This window comes from Silene latifolia, chromosome X, assembly GCF_048544455.1.
Source record: "Silene latifolia isolate original U9 population chromosome X, ASM4854445v1, whole genome shotgun sequence".
Classification (NCBI taxonomy): Eukaryota; Viridiplantae; Streptophyta; class Magnoliopsida; order Caryophyllales; family Caryophyllaceae; genus Silene; species Silene latifolia.
In genome coordinates this window covers 147,279,072-147,296,375 of record NC_133537.1, presented here as the reverse complement: position 1 = coordinate 147,296,375, position 17,304 = coordinate 147,279,072, and positions in this window count along the sequence as shown.

Here is a 17,304-nt window from a genome sequence, read left to right as displayed (position 1 = left end):
TAACTCAGGTACACGTTTAATTCTCATGGAGAAAACGTGCCCTCCTTGCTTATCATATTTCTATGGCTCAGTAGTAGAATCTGCTACAACTTCCTGTTTGGAACTATTCCAGTTGACCGCAGCACCATTAAGAGTAAGAACGAATCTAGAATGAGATTTCTAATCATCTCGGTCCGTTTGGAAGCTAGCCTCTGCGTAACCGATTGCGCATAGCTTAGTATCTCCTCCATAAGTCAATACCCAATCCTTAGTCCTCCGTAGGTACTTGAGGATGTTTTTAACAGTTATCCAGTGTGTTTCACCTGGAGTCTTTTGGTACCGACTCGTCATACTCAATGCATATGCCACGTCTGGACGTGTGCATATCATGGCATACATGATCGATCCTATTGCAGATGCATAAGGAACACGACTCATGCGCTCAATCCTTCAAAGCTTCGTGGGTGATCGAGACTTGCTCAACCGCATCCCAGTCGTCATAAGAAGGTTCCCCTTCTTGGAGTTGGTCATGCTGAACCTCTCAAGAATCTTATCCAAATAAGACTCTTGACTAAGTGATAACGTCCGTCGTGATCTATCTCGGTAGATACGGATTCCCAAAATGCGCTGTGGCTCACCCAGATCTTTCATCTGGAAATGGTTTTTCAACCATTCTTTAACCGAAGATAGGAGAGGAATGTCATTCCCAATCAAGAGTATGTCATCGACATACAATATCAAGAATACAATCTTGCTCCCACTCGACTTGATATATAAGCATGGTTCCTCGACCGATCGAGTGAAGCCATACTCTTTTATCACTTGGTCGAAACGATGATTCTAACTCCGAGAAGCTTGCTTAAGTCCATAAATGGAACGCTTAAGCTTTCATACTTTCTTAGGATGTTTAGGATCTATGAAACCTTCGGGTTGCACCATGTACAACTCTTCCTCCAAATAACCGTTTAAGAAGGCGGTTTTTACATCCATTTGCCAAATCTCATAATCATGAAATGCGGCAATCGCTAAGATTATCCGAATGGAACGTAGCATGACTACAGGTGCAAAAATCTCATCATAATGCAATCCTTGCACTTGAGTGAAACCTTTTGCCACAAGTCGTGCCTTATAGATATCTCAGTTGCGCATCTACGAACACTTTATTTTGTAAAGCCATTTGCACTGTAGAGGTTTTATCTTATTAGGTAAATCAACTAGATCCCATACGTTATTCTCATACATGGAGTCCATCTCAGATTGCATGGCTTCGAGCCATAGCTTTGAGTCGGAACAGGCCATAGCACCTTTATAGGTTGCAGGTTCATTACTTTCTAGAAGTAAAACATCATTCTCCTCGACCATACCAATGTATCTGTCCGGAGGATGAGAGTCTCTACCCGACCTCCTAGGTTCGTCAGGAATATTAACCGTATCATCAGTTGGAGGTACAAATTCCTCCATCTGTTCCTCGGTTGTTGGTTCTGGAATCTCCGACAGCTCGAAGGTTCTATTACTCGACTTGTTCTCGAGAAATTCTTTCTCTAAGAACGTCGCACTAGCCGCAACAAATACTCGATGTCCGGTTGGCGAATAGAAGTAATGACCAAATGTTCCTTTTGGATAACCTATAAAGTATGTCTTGACCGATCGCGGGCCGAGCTTATCCTCGTGTCTCCACTTGACATAAGCCTCGCAGCCCCAAACCCGAATAAAGGACAAGTTAGGTACCGTTCCCTTCCACATTTCATATGGAGTCTTGTCGACAGCTTTAGACGGACTTCGGTTAAGTATAAGAGCAGCTGACAAAAGAGTATAACCCCATAATGAATCAGGCACTACGGTGTGACTCATCATGGATCGAACCATATCAAGTAAGGTTCGATTTCTCCGTTCGGACACACCATTTAATTGAGGTGTTCCAGGTGGAGTTAACTGTAGAGCGATTCCACAGTCTTTCAGGTGTTGATCAAACTCATTTGAAAGATATTCGCCACCCCGATCTGAACGGAGTGCTTTAATCTTTCTACCCAGTTGGTTCATACCCTATTCTCGTATTCCTTGAATTTCTCAAAGGACTCACTTTTATGTTTCATTAAGTAGACATATCCGTATCTACTCAAGTCGTCCGTGAAAGTGATAAAATATCTATAGCCATCTCTAGCGGTAATTGACATAGGTCCACATACGTCCGTATGTATGAGTCCTAATAGGTCACTAGCGCGCTTTCCAACACCTTTGAAGGAAATTCGAGTCATCTTGCCAATGAGACATGATTCACACGTGCCATATGCAGAAAATCCGAATGAGGGAATAGTCCCATTATCGACGAGTTTCTTTACGCGTTTCTCATTTATGTGTCCCATTCGACAATGCCATAAATAGGTTTGATCTTTGTCACCAACCTTTAATTTCTTATTATTCATGTGTAATACTTCCGTGGTTTGATCTAAGATATAAATTCCATTCATGGAAACTGCTTTGCCATAAATCATTTCATTAAAAGAGAAAATACAACTATTATCCTTTATTGAAAATGTAAAACCGTCTTTAGCAAGTACGGAAACAGAAATAATGTTCTTAGATAAACTGGGTACATAGTAACAGTTATTTAAAGATAACTCAAAACCACTAGGGAGTTGGATTACATATGTCCCCTTCGAGGCAAAGCAGAAAGAACTCGTGCTCCATTCTCGACTCGCAGTCCACATCACCTTTTTCGAGAGGTATGATGTTCTTTAGGCCCCGCAAATGATTACACAGATGAGAACCACAACCAGGATCTAGTACCCAAGTTCCGAAACTTGCATGGTTAATCTCAATCATATGAATATAAGATGACATACCAACAGGAGCGACACGGCTGCTTTGATGTCCTCACGGTAGACGGGACAGTTCCTCCTCCAATGTCCAGTCTTGTGACAATGGTGGCACTCTATGTCACCGCCCTTGCTCTTTGTCTTGCCCTGTGAGCCACTAGTCTCACCGGGCGCACTCTTACCGTTTCCTGGCTTTTTAAACTTTGGCTTACCTACGCTAGGTCGCCATGAGCCTTGCCCTTACCTTTACTCTTGTTGTGAATCGTGAGAACATCCCGCTTCATGCTCCCACTCAATTTCATATCCTTCTCGGTCAGTACGAGAAGGGAGTGTAGCTCATGAGGACTCTTTTTCAAGTCATTCATGTAGTAGTTCGCCCCGAAAAGGGCAAAACCATCGTGAAGAGAATGAAGCATTCGGTCAATGACAATGCTCTCACCGATTCTACAATTCAGGTGACTCAGTTTCTCAACATTCTCAATCATGTGAAGAATGTGTGGGCTAACCGGTTGGCCCTTCTGGAGTTTCGCATCAAAGAAGCGACATGTATGCTCATATGTGATGATTCTCGGTGCTTTTGAGAACTCATTAGTGAGCGTGGTGAAAATCTTGTTTGCACCTTGGGCAATGAAGCGTCTCTGCAAATTGGTTTCCATTGCAAAGATGAGTACGTTCTTTATCGCACCCGCTTCCATAACGAAATCACTATAAGCGAGTGACTCGTTGGCTCCTGCATTTGGGCCTGGTTGACCGGTATTGGCTCGATTAAATACCCGAGCTTACCGTCGGCATGTGGCGCATTCCGTAGTGCCGCCTCCCGATCCGCAAAATTTGACCCATCATTCTTGATCGAGTGGATGATTCATTTGGTCCATGAACATTTTAAGCCAGGACGAACGATCTAGTGTGGCACTAGGCATTGGGATTGCGTTATTTCCAGCCATTTGTTGTAACAGTATAATTGATAATTAGCGTGTTCTACACTGCGAAAGAAGAATAAAATAATAAGCATGCATCGTTTTTATTTTAAGTCTAATGAACTAAAGTCATAACGCGAAGACTCAAAACATTTATACAATTGACCTCCCTCAAGAATTATATAAATGACCCCAAGACACAATTCTCTGTAAATTGATAAGCTAACCTTTTAGCTAATTCTACCGTTAGAATTCTTGGTCGATAAATTTCTGTAAATTCTATCTATAGTCCATCATAATCACGAGAAACTCTTCGGACTATGATGTTGAGGTAAACTAAGTCAACACAACTACTTACCCAACGTAGAAGGGGTCATATTAGGCCTACCGACGAAGAAGGGACTCATAGATGTTTGCCCTTATAAAGACTAATCTCAATTTCCGTTTTAGAGGAAGATCCCATCAACTTTTTAATTCATTTTAAGTGAACTATAATCTAGCATGCGAGAATGATTTAAACTAAGGTGATGGCTTAAAGACTGTGACATCTGCATGTCCATGAAAACTAACATACAACCTATATGAGTCAATTTTCATGCATTTTAGTAGTAGGTGGTTTGGTTTTAGGCGGAATATGATGCAATTACTAGCATGTGAATGAAAAGCAATAAAATGAAAAACGTAAAAAAAAAACAGTAAAAGTCCTAGTGTGGTCTATCCTATCAAAATGAACAATAAATACAAGTTTGGAATCCATCCTTGGACCCGAGAAGCTTGTCTTGATGTTCCATCTTGATCCATGTAGCGGGAGTGAGCTTGAATCTTCATCTTTAGTCTTCTTTGAAATTACAATAATTAAAATTACATAATTGACCTATTAATTACATTCTAATTTCAAAACCCAAAACTAAAATAAAGGAGATTCGAGATCTCATAATTACATAAAAATTATGTTTCCTTCATTACGAAAACATAATTGACTAAGGCCACACTAAGTATTACAAATTACAACCGATTGCAAAATTAAATACGTAAATAAAATTCATTCATTCGATTCATTCAACATAATTAAAAGCATCAACTAAAAATAAATTAAACATACATAATACGATAAATAAATTATGTTGATTAATTTATCCAAACCACCTATTTAATTTGAATTAAGTGACAATTCCGCAATTTAATCACATTAATTTCATACTTAATCCATATTATACTTGTAATATGAATTCTATCCGTAAAAAATTTTAAATTGCTTTAAAATAACTCGGTATCATTAAATTGTGAACCGATTCACAATAACTAATTGGCCAAAATAAAGAGAAATAAAATCCAATTCTCTAAATATTACTCGGCCAAAAAAACGAAAAGTCCCTTTTTTTTTTGACACGGCTGAAAAAAAAAAAACAACAACTCCTTTCCTATTCTAATTAGGTAAATAGGAAAAACAAGGAAAAAAAAAACTTCCCAAAAAAAAAAATTACTCTAATTTTTCGGCAAAAGCCAAAAAAACTTTCCTAATTTTTTTTTTCTTTTTCACGGTTTACCAAAAATAGAATTAACATAATTTTTTTTTTTTTTTTTGTAAACCCTAAAAAAAACGGCCTCTTTTTTTTTCTTTATTTTTGCGGCAATTATGCCCTAAAACAAGATTTGATGATCAATTGTTTACCTTTGCTATTAGAACATGATTAGCATATGAAATAATAAACATGATTAATTTATATGCTAAAAACTATATAGCAAAAACAATCTTTTAATCATAAACATGACGATTCCATTTGATTTTAACTTAATCTGCATTAAATCAAAAACTACCAATTCTTCATATGATAATTTTAACTGATTATAAACTATAATATGAAAAATAGAATGGAAGAACTATCATCAAACAGAAAAAAAAACGGCACAAAAACGGCATAAAAATTTCGATCCTAAAAAAAACGAAACCCTATTTTTTTTTCTTCTCGAAAATCTGATCGTTTACATACAAATTTTATGAAAATCATCAAAATTAAAATCGTAGCCTTAAGCTCTGATACCACTTGTGGGAAATAATCTGTATACTTCCCTTTAACATGAAGGATTATAACGATGTAATAAAGATGATCTATGGTCATAAAATAAAATACATAAGCATAAGTAAAAAGATTTAGAATTAACCTCGGGTCCTTGCAAAATTGGCCTAAGAACAATATCAAAACTGATATTCGCCTATTAGTTGCACCCAAGCCGATCTAAGATATACCCTTTGATTATGCTAGAAATCAATCTAAAATTTTCTGTAAAATTTTATTGTCTTTGTGTTTTGTGATGAGAAAGAGGAGGCAAGGTCAGAAAAAGATTTTTTTTTTTTTTTTTTATATATAGACCGAAATCCGAAATCAATTAGGAAAGTGGAAACCTCCCTAATTTCGGCCACCTGAACCGAAAATAAGGAATTAAATTTCCTTATTTTTGGTCTTGACAAAAATATATAAAGTGTGTTAAATTGTCATCTAGTGAGGATCGAACCCATGACCTCTTGGCTTGTGTACCCTCACTATTACCACTATGACACATTCAACTTGCTGATATTAAATACAACTGATTATATTTAATTACGAATTAACAGATTAATTCGTCCAAACTAACCTTATATATATTTAATTAAATATAACTTATTATATTTAATTTACGAATTGACAGTTAATTCGTCTCAACTTAATATTATTTAATTTTCATTAAATAATTATCTCATCAACACATTGACTAACTTTTTAGTCATTTTGGGCATCAATGTAATTATATTTCTATAACCACATTTCTCAAATACGTCCTATAGGTGTGACCTTTAGGGACCAGTTGATTACCGCCATCTGTATGATAATAACGTCAAACTTTCTAGCAAGCCAACCGTTATTAGGTTAACGTTAATCAACTGATTAAATATACGAAGTATACCCTTGTGAACCTGTAAGAGATTTACAAATGTTATCACACTAATTTGTGGAGGACACCAGCTCCAACAATAATCCTCACGTGAGAATCTGCCCCCTCCTTCTCCCTTAAACTTCTAGACCCGACTTCCTAAGTCACAAAATCGACACGTGTTTATGACCTAGCGATCGTAAACACAAGCCTTACACATTTTGTTTGGTATTGTCGCCGTGCATTCGACCGACCCATTCGACCAACTCAATTCATCAATCAACATGTTTTAATTAACATATTTTCAACATATTTTCAAAACAAAATCCTTTTTTAAGGCACCTTTTTAAACTTCTTTGATCACGATTAGTCACAACGAGAAAACCGTCTCTAAAGTCGTCTACTTCGCAAACATCAATACACGTAAGCTTGAGGGTGTAAATAACTCATTTATTTCATGTCTCTACTATTTTTATGAGTTTATGAGCATGAAAAATGCATGACACGATTCAAACATAGGTTAGACGAGCCAAAACCGAGTTTTGGCCGGAGACAGATGCCCTTTGTTATGCAAAGAGGCTCGCGCCTCTTGTGGGTTCTCGGGTCAGACTCAAACGTGTTTGTTCTCGTCTTTCCTCTTTATTTCGTTTCTTATTTGTAATCGGTTTTTACCATTTAAAATGTTTCAAATCCTTTTTATGACAAACTCTTTAGCCATAAATTATAATCACCCTTGGTTCCATATACCATGACGGTTTAATCCGTGACTCGGTGATATTAATTGGTTAATTACATTTTAAAGGAAATTCTTTTCTTTTATTTACCATTTTAATTCATTTTTATGATAAACATGTTTTGACCATTAGAAAAGGTTCTTTATACCATGACGGTTTATTCCGTGACTCGATGATATTATAGGTTAATTAATTAAAGGGTATTTTAAACCCCTTTTATTTTATTTACCATTTTTCTCATTTGTTTACATTTGTAAATATATTAGTCATAATTCATAATCATCCTTGGTTCCTTATACCATGTCGGTTTAATCCGAGTACGATGATTAACTGGACTAATTACAAATAAATGAATTTAACATATTTAGTTCATATCAAACATTTTACATTTTTATTTATAAATTATACTTTTCAAACTTGCAAATACGACAATGAATATTACTAACATAATAGTAATTATTCCGAGTCATGCAACAATACTTGCAAATCATTAATCGCAAAAAAACGGTTTTGGACAACCTTTTTAACAACCAGGAGACGCCCCTTGGGTCGTCGTCTAACTCGCGCCCCAAGAGGCCGTCTGTTTTCATGTTTCAGAAACCCGGGTAGAGCCCCTTCCCTCGCCAATAGGCTCGCGCCCCGATTGGGGCTGCCTGACACTGTTCTGTTTCGTTTTAGCATTTGTCTAGGATGATCCCGATTACGGTTAATCCGAATACATGACGAATCAGATTGACAAGTTTATGTTTTTACACTTTGTCATTAAGCACACTCTTTCAAATAAATGGATCGTGTTAAGCATCATAACCCGAATTTGGTAAATGGATGTTTAATTTCCGTTTTCACATGAATTTCATGCTATGTGGATAAACAAACCGACTTAGCAAACTTTCACATGATAGGTTAAACTATTGGATGCGCATTCATGCATTTACACCGTTTTATCAACTCTTGCACTTAAACAACCACGATCAATCAGTAGAGGCCGCTAACGCGGGCGGGATTGGGTGTCTGATTAAAGGGCTTCCCATTACATACCCTCACCCCTTACTCAGAACCTTTGGATAGTGGATGGCCTTATCCAGGGCGTACGAGAGTCATCTTAGGCATAGAATGCTAAAAGGGGGATGAGTCCTTATCTTTAGTACCTATGTCAAGCACCGCTTTTTGCCTTGATTGACCTAGGTATAAAGTGGATTCGAACGGGTTCCAAGCATCCTACAAATGCTTGGTGGGGACTCCGAACATCTCTGCATCGTTTCGAGACCTTTACCGAGACGAAACCGACCGATCTAAAGCGATCCGGTCGAAAGTATTTCAACGCCACCGAGCGTGGCTTTCTAGACCGCTGCATGTCCACAGATTGGCTTGGCGTGCAGGTGGCCCATGTCCACAGATTGGCGATTCCGCTGGGGAAAACTAGGACACTTGTGTCTTTGTGATCCTTAGAGGTGAAACTCGAATGAGGTCGTGGTTAAAAGTGCGTTAATTGATATTACGGTCATAAGTCGGGTTCCTTGTCCGGGCCCACAACCTAACCCTTTTCGACCAATTGGCTCGTCCCGTCGGCGTGAATTTTCTCATCCCCGTGCTTCGAATCCCGATTAAGTCAAGCATACCATTGACGTTACATATTTCTGTTTCGACAAAGATCTTTCATCACCTTCGAGCACGAGGCTAGGGCACCATCCTTACATATTTTGTTTGGATTGGTATCCCTCTTGCAAATCGGGGTTTGATCGCTTGGTGTGTAACCGCCCTTATTAAGCCAAAACCCGTGTCAGCATTATGCATAATATAATGAAACTGTGAGTGCTTATGTGTTATGTGATCATAAGTCCTTCCGTGTCGTTTTCAAACTTTCAAAAACACATTTCGCGCCGTCATAATGGTCGTTTCAAACCTCGGTCTTTCGCCGATAGTTGAAAACCTTTTTTATACCGTCCAAATGACGACTTCCAAAACCGGTTTCTACAACCGTTTCAAAAACACATTTCGCGCCGTTATAATGGCCATTTCAAACCTCGGTCTTTCGCCGACCGTTGCACACCTTTTTATGCCGTCATAATGACGATTTTGAAACCGGTTTTTACAACCATTTCAAAGCACCTTTTTATGCCGTTATAATGGCCATTTCAAAACACGGTTTTTATAACCATTTCAAATGCTCCTTTTCATGCCGTTGTTATGACGATTTCAAACCTCGGTTTTCACAAACCATTTCGAAATACCCTTTTACGTCGTCATAATGGCTATTTCAAACCTTGGTCTGTCGTCGACCGTTACATTCTCAAACAGCCTTTTTACGCAGTCGTAATGACGAATTCTACCCTCGAATTTTCAAAATTCGAAATCAGTTTTCAACAAAAACGTTTTTTTTTTCGAACCGTCGTATGACGATTTCAACCCATGTAACTTTCCAAATTTCAAATCTCGTTGAAATCAAATTTGGCTTTTCTAAGCCGTCGTAATGACGATTTCAATTCTCACAATTTTTTATTTGCATACCGTCTTTCAAAGGTTAAAACGGTTTCTAACCCGTCGTAATGACGAATTCAATCCTCATAATTTCCAATTTCAAATCTTTAAAAACAAATTTAACCGTTTTCAGATTTCAAATCCAATTTCAAACAATTTGAAAACAAATTTAACCGTTTTCAAATTTCAATTCAAAATCAAATCATTGACAACCAATTTAACCGTTTTCAAATTTCAATCCAATTTCAAATCTTCGAAAACGAATCTAACCGTTTTCAAATTTCAAATCCAACTTCAAACCAGTTGAAAACAAAGTTAACCGTTTTCAAATTTTAAATTCAAAATCAAATCTTTGAAAACAAATTTAATCGTTTTCAGATTTCAAATCAAAACACAATCTTTGAAAACAAATTTAACCGTTTTCAAATTATCAACCCAATTTTAAATCCTTTGAAAACAAATTTAACTGTTTTCATGACCATTGTGATGACGATTCCAAATTCTTCAATTATCGATTTTCAAATCCGTGATTCGGAATTTCAAAAACTGTCTTCGGAAACAATACATTGTTTTCACAGAGCCGCTGCAGTTTCAACTCAAACCGTCTTTTGAAAACAAACCTAAGACAACCCTTTCAACTGGCCGACCTTCTAAAGATCACTACTCTTCGAAAGCCGTCCATAAAACGACAAATGAATCTTTTTGAAAATCTCTATTTCCGAAAACCTCAGTCCACCTTTCTGATTCAGCCTCGAGTCGATTTGAGTCCGGTCGATTTCAAGTCAAGTCGTCTAGATAACGTTGAATCTCCGCCGAATTTAGTACCTACCTTCTGGTCTAGGTCGTGTCGCCTAATTGTCGAGACATCTTCAATGGCGGTAGCAAGGTCAAAACCTCTCGGGTATTAAACCCGTCTTTCCCCTACATTACGGGTCAAAGGTCAAGTTTGTCTACATGTCTTATCCAACGACGTCACGCCATCAACAAACCTCCAAATCCCGTCAGAAGTCGTCTAACTAGGCATCACTATGCCAAAGTCAACACTCGAGTCTAAATTCAAAGTCATGCACCAAGAGTTCAAACACAAGAGGTCATTCACGATCTTTAATGAACTCATAACCTAGCCACATCGTCGCCTCTTCACGACATAACTGCCTTTTATACATATGTGTCGCACTTGCCTTTGTTTGTGCAAAACCTTGCCAAGACAAGTTATAACGCCTATCATTATGTCAAATAGGAATCCCTTGGGTGCCATCAATGGCCAACCAGATTCTTAATATGCTCATTAACCTTTATCCGCCATAACTTCTGCCGAAACCAACAACATGGTCCTTCGACTCCTAGCTACCGTGGAAAACTTGAGCACTCATCTCTCCTGGGTTGAGGACAAAATGATAACAGGTAATTTTCCCTCTTCTGATATTGAGCAAAGGGTTAAGCTCCTTGAAAGCCGACTACTTGCCAACGACAAAACCAAAACCAGACGACCTCATTAGTCCTTCCCTGATTTGGGTATGCCTTATGCCACAGCCTTGAAAAGGCTAATCTCCAAAGGAAAGCTCAAACCGATTGGTCCAACTTCGGACCCTCTACCAAACAAGCGAGGTCGAAGATGGAATAGAAACCTCCTTTGCCAATATCACCAAGGTTGCGGACATGACACAAAAATGTGTCTCCCTCTAAAAGACGTTATCCTTGATATGATTGAAAAGGACGAGTTACCATTACCTCCCTCAGCAACAACAAAAACAACCCTGTAGAAAACCCTATTGGACACAGTGAGGAATCTTCCCTGGATTCCTCTCACCTCATTTCTCCTGACGATGAGAAAATTCATGCAATTGATGAGGATGGCATACAGAGCGCTATAATGATGCTCTCCGTCTCCATCAATAACATATTCTCAAAGCTGCAAGTGGCTATCGATGATTTGAACACTCGAGTAGCTAATTTGGAGAAAAGGTTTGGTAGTACCAAAAATGAACCTGGCCATCAAGGAGAAAACCAACCCTCCGTTCACCAACCAACAGCCGTTGAAAATGAGGAGTCATCCGACGGTTGCCACATCCATGAACCTACCAACAAAGAACATGAAATTGCCTCACAAAAAAACCCTTCAAAATGCCAAGCAACGTCCCAAAAACTTGCCATTGACAATAACCAAATCCTCTTTCCGCTCAGGATACAGAGCGCTATAATGATGCTCTCCGTCTCCATCAACAACATATTCTCAAAGCTGCAAGTGGCTATCGATGATTTGAACACTCGAGTAGCTAATTTGGAGAAAAGGTTTGGTAATACCAAAAATGAACCTGGCCATCAAGGAGAAAACCAACCCTCCGTTCACCAACCAACAGCCGTTGAAAATGAGAAGTCATCCTACGGTTCCCACATCCATGAACCTACCAACAAAGAACATGAAATTGCCTCACAAAAAAACCCTTCAAAATGCCAAGCAACGTCCCAAAAACTTGCCATTGACAATAACCAAATCTTGTTTCCGCTCAGGGTTGACAAAAACAAAACTCACTAAAACATCCCAAAAAACACCAATGTTGGAACCATGAGAAAATATCAAAGGGTATTCACAGATCTGGGAATAACATATGGCACCGCTCTGGGGATACTCACTTCAGAAGGATTACTGAAACCGATTGGACCAACTCCGGACCCATCTGAGGCTAAGAAATCCCGTTTCTGTAACCCTAATGCCTATTGCCAATACCATCAAGGCAAGGGCCATGACACCAAATCCTGCTTCAAACTCAAGAATGCCATTCAAGATATGATCGAGGCTGGCAAAATCATAATTGCACCTCTCAGTCAAAACAATACTCCTGAATGTCTTGAGCTAAACAACAAGGTTGAGCGTTCTCAAAGGACATTCACCAAGCTCAACACAACCTATGCCGCAGCTCTTCAAATGCTTATGACTGTAGGGAAGCTACAACCAATCGGGCCCACTCCAGACCCATCTGAATGCAGGAAAATCTATTTCTGGGACGGCAGTGCCTATTGCCAATATCATCAAGGAAAAGGTCATGATACTGAAACATGCTTGAAACTGAAACATGTTATTCAAAATATGATTGACAACCATGAACTGGTAGCTTCATCCCTAGACCAACCAAGTGATGACAACAACCCTAATGAACATCTCATTCTGCAAGGAGATGAAAGCCTCATCGACTATTGTCCTCATATCATTCCCAACAACGAGAGTGAAGTGCTCAAGTGGGTCAATGCTGAAAACCAGACATTCAAGCCGCTGGATGTTGCGAAGTAGTGTTAGAAATTATTAATCTCATTAATTAGACATATTCATATATGTGAGAAATTATTTAGTCATAAAATAATTACAAATCTTATGCATGCAAACATAAATAGAAGTAAAGAAGAAATCATGTTCCTTACTATGTGATTTCGGTTTTATGAGCACCAACAAGATCTCCTTCTTGTTAGTTCTTGAGCATTCCAAATAATGGATGAACAAAGATTCAAGTATAGAATCTCTCCCAAAAGTGAATACCCAAGCAAAACTCTTAAAGACTAAAATAATATGATCTAGTATTAGGATTAGTCTTACTTAAAATTTTGACACAAAATATTTACTTGTTCTCTCTTGTTTTCGGTTGAGAGAGAATAGATGAGTGAGTTTTTATTTCTCTAGGATTTTCACAAAAGATAGAGAGAGTATAATTTCTTACACTAAAAATTTTTATAAAAATGATGAATGAATAAAAATTGAAAAGAAAAACTCTTTTTTTTTTTTTTTTTTTTTTACCTATGGTGGCCGAAATAATTGGCCTTGGGTAGCATGCCCAATGCCTTTTATTTTTGCTCTTCTCAAAAGCTAGGTTTGCATGGCTACTAGTTAGATATAATCATTGTGTTTTCCACTTAAGATAAAAACACAATATAAATCTTACACTTCCTCCATTATTTCGGCATACTTAAAATAAAATGGGTAGTCCATTTTATTTTGTCATTTGTCAATTTTGTCACATGTAACATGTTACATGACATGTCACAATATAATGTATTTTTACATATTAAAAATCAACATACTCATAAAATATGTCATTTACAAAATTGACTAGTAATTCGTAATTACTTGTACCAAAACGGTTTATCAAATTATAAATTACAACGTCTTGTATTTATAATAAATTATTCATTCAATTTCTATTTCAATTGTTTCGTAAACAATAATTTTATCCAAGTAATAAAACAATTTAATTACTTAGACCGTATCTAATATATTCGAATTACAGTAAGACACGTTAATTTTACTCACAAGATCATCCGTCAATTTTAAGCAATTTAATTAACTTGTATCGGCATACGATTAATTAAATAATAAATTAAGAGTATTTCCCTATAGGTATGACCTAAGGGGATCAACTGATCACCACCGTCGCACGACAGTAATGTCAAACTCTAGTCAGCCAATCATTACCGATATGTGTGGACCAGTTGACTGTAAAAATATTACATCCCACATGTATTCTTAAAATGAGATTTAAACATGTGATCATTATGATCGACAGTTGTGATCGCATTATTGTCGGAGGACGCATATTCCAACAATCTCCCACTTGCCCTCGACAAGTGTACGTCACCAATTCTCTTGTCTTATTACTATCTCCCACTCAATGCAAGGTGTCTTTCAGGTTGTACTTGCAAGTGATCATATCGAGAGTGGTTTCCTCGATCTGGAGAATAACTGATTGACCGGAATCATCTACCATGGATACCTTCCGAGCGTGGCCACGCATTTCCAGTTCATTACTCCTCGAGTGGCCCTGAGATATTGTTTTAACCCTGACAAGAGGTGGACAATTCCTATCGCACTTATTCCCTTCGACTAGGCACAGCCATCATAACCCAAAATATGCCCATTTGACCCCATTTACGAAGGTCGTAGTAACACAAATCAAAGTTAATCTGAAACTGTGCCACCTTAGGTGAACAGTCTTTAGTCAAAAGAATCGACTCATTATAATACTATAGTAGCTCTTGCCACGACCAGGCTATATAAATTTGCCAGAACTCTATAAGCGGTCATAAGGCCCGACAAAGTGTTCCTAACAGTCTGCCTATGTGATCGACTAGTCATCTCATATGACTCTATGGCATTTGAACTTGCCATCAATCGCATCACACTCTAGTCACTTCGAGACGTCACCTCATACAAGTGACTATGGGCGAATACCATGTTAATCCGGGTTCACTTTAACGGGGTTCAATATTGTCTCTAGAACCCGTTTCGATGTAACAAAGTATAAAAGGAGTTTTCAGATTTTAAAAACTCGAGCGACAAATGTGATTATCATATGAGTAGTCAATACTTGATTACTACTTCATATCCAATTTAGATCTTGTATGTAGTTGTTCATCTCAATTCAATTGAAATGACATGACTCATCATGTTAAGCCTATGAGAAGGCTTTGGTTAGTAGGTTTTATCAATTTCTTGTACCTTACTCAATCTTACTACATACTTGCTTTCCTTTGTAATGTATACATTTGCATTACAAAACTTTCTGAGTACGTGTCGAGATCCAATCAAGACATAGGCCCTCTAGCCTTAGAATAGCTCCCACTGTTTTCACAGTGCGTGGGACTCATCCTTCTTGCACATCCCATGATTGCAAGTGTACTCAATTTCCGTTGTAAATATTTCTCATTGTTCTTTATTGCCTAGAACGATTCTAGAAAATCTATTTCTTAAATAACATAGCCACAATGGTATCTTAACCATCCTAATGTGTTTTGATTATGGTTTTGTCGGAAACCATGCGCAATTTCAATTGTCAATTGTCAATTGTCACTTGTGTAACACCCTTACACAAAATTGCATCAAAAAACACATTGCATTACATCCTTAATGCTTCTGCAAGCACTTAAGGGTAATCTTTTTGGCTTACTTGGTAACTATTACTTAAATTCGATTTGAAACAATTCATCATATTTAAAGTATATGAAGTGTTATACATCATTTCCTATTTAATTGATTCGGCAGCGGAAACAAATGGAATCAATCAAATATGTTCAACTCGATTGAACTAATCATGAATCTTATCAACATAAGACTTCTTATTTGACGCTAATATCATGTGGATTTATCTCCATAAATCTGGATATTAAAGATGTATTATATATCTCCAAGTGTTAAATCATTCCCAATGATCAATATGTCATCCACATATTAGACTGATTAAAATTTCCGTAACTCCCACTAAACTCCATGTATAAACACAACTTCTCGACTTATAAAAGTTTTATAACATGATCAAAACATTGATTCCAACTCATTAATGTCCTACTTAAGACAAACTTTTAAGTTGTTCATTATCTTATGATGGCAAGAATCTACAAAACTCAAGACATGTATTGAATACATTCCTTCTAATTGAAGAACTGGGTTTTAGATTCACTCGTTATATGTATATCATCATAATGAAATACAATCCCTAAGAAGATCCGAATAGTGCAAAACACTTTGCTTGATATCTCTCTTTGATATCCAACAATTCCATTCGGAATTTATTTCGGATTTTCATGGCTCTAAGCCTTGTATTGAGTTGTGACTTAAACACTCTCATGTAAGTCATATGTTCATTAATTTCTAGAAGTAATCAACTTGAATCAAACGATTTCTTTGTAAGTTATAAGCTCTTTACTTTCTTAAAAGTAGCATGAATTCATCATCTTCAACAAGTGACGAATTTAACCTCCTAGTCGTTGAAGAAACAACGTCTTACACAAAATGTCTAATGTAGCCAAGAAAGACAAGTTTCTTGCGACATAACATTCTTTGTGGCTCTTGAATAATTTCTCCCACTCTGTCTTCTAGAAATAAACTTGTATTTTAGAAAGACAGCTTCACGAGCCACAAACCCGTTGTACTCGTGATTATAATAAGGAAAAATGAGCATTTGTTTCTTTTGAAAACTAACAAACATGGTACCCTACCATTTCATATCTCATATGACTCGTTTTAGATTTAGTGGAAAAATAATTTAGACAAAATGATAAAATCCCCAAAAGGATCAAGTAACTCAAAGTAACTTGATTGAAGTCCAAACCATATCGAATAGCGTTTGATTTCTTTATCCAACCACACATTATCCCATAATGCGTGATAAGAGAGATTAATTTGTGATACTATATCACATTTCCTTTGGCTTATATCAAAGTCTTCACTTTCATAATCCCATCACGACTAAATCGTGATTCCTGGAACTCTTTGAACTTCTTCAAAGATTTCTCTATTTACCTTATTAAGTGAACACATTAGTGTCAACCTATTTTGGATCAATGATTTACAACCTCGATCTCCTTTTCAACCAAAAGGCACGAGACATCTTGCTTTGAATACAAGATACGCATATACCATAAGATTAACAATGTAATGGTTTCAAGAGTACTCAATAACTCTTTGCGTTCATCATTCCAGAATCG